Raw genomic sequence first — 1235 nt, forward strand, 5'->3', positions numbered from 1 at the left:
TTAATTTTATTTTTTTTAACATCTTTATTGGAGTATAATTGCCTTACAATGGTGTGTTAGTTTCTGCTTTATAACGAAGTGAATCAGTTATACATCTATATATGTTCCCATATCTCTTCCCTCTTGAGTCTCCCTCCCTCCCACCCTCCCTATCCCACCCCTCTAGGTGGTCACAAAGCACCGAGCTGATCTCCCTGTGCTACGCGGCTGCTTCCCACTAGCTATCTATTTTACGTTTGGTAGTGTATATATGTCCACGCCACTCTCTCACTTTGTCCCAGCTTACCCTTCCCCCTCCCCATATCCTCAAGTCCATTCTCTAGTAGGTCTGTGTCTTTATTCCCATCTGTTTAATTTTAGAGCTGCAGTCTTCTAATTTAGTTCTGAGAAAAACAAGTTTTGGGATGTTGAAAGTTCCCCATAATGGCCATTGGAGTTGTAAATTACTTTGGTTAAGTTGGTCCATTTAGCTAAAAATGTACATGAAGAGGGACTATAGTTTTTGAACATAAAACTAGCTGGGGTCCCAGAAGGAGGATCCTCCTGAGTATTTAGAGAATTGGGATCCCATACTTTAGAACCTGAGGTTCAGAAAACAAATGTGGACTCACCAAAAGGACAATGGCTTAACGAAAACAAAAACAGATACTGAATTAAAGTTGGAGAGCTTAAACAAAAGGAGGTAGCTCAAATATTAGAGGAGACATACTTACTGAACCAAAAGGAAAAAAAAAAAGATTCAATGAAATGAAGAGTGCAAAGGGCTCAAGTGGGTAACGTACATGATTCTGGATAGTTTCTATTGCTATTGTTAGTTCCTTAGGGATTCATTGCCTACAGATCCCACTTCTGACACCAAGTAACATCAACCTTTTAAACAAAAAAGGTAAGTGGTTTATCCAGCAAAATCGAGTTTGTTAGTGAAAAACGGAGGAATTGCAATTTGGAACATGAAAACCATGTTGAACCATAGGCAAGTATAGAGAACAAAGGAGAGGAGCATTCTTTAAAGAGGAAGAGGAATTTGGGAGGGGCTGTTTTGAACAAAAGCTCATTGGAAGGGAATGAGAGTTTGGGGTTGTGGCAGTGTCTCATTGGCTGGGTTGTTGCTGGAAAGGAGAAAATCTTCCTTCTTTCTGCTAGGGTATGTCAAGTAAGCTGTGACAAGTGGTGTGTGAGAATTTCCCCTTCAGGACTTCCCAACTCCCTTTGAATAAGGTTTTCCTTTATTCATT

The sequence above is a fragment of the Balaenoptera borealis genome, assembly GCF_965194805.1.
Source record: "Balaenoptera borealis genome assembly, chromosome: 3".
Taxonomy (NCBI): domain Eukaryota; kingdom Metazoa; phylum Chordata; class Mammalia; order Artiodactyla; family Balaenopteridae; genus Balaenoptera; species Balaenoptera borealis.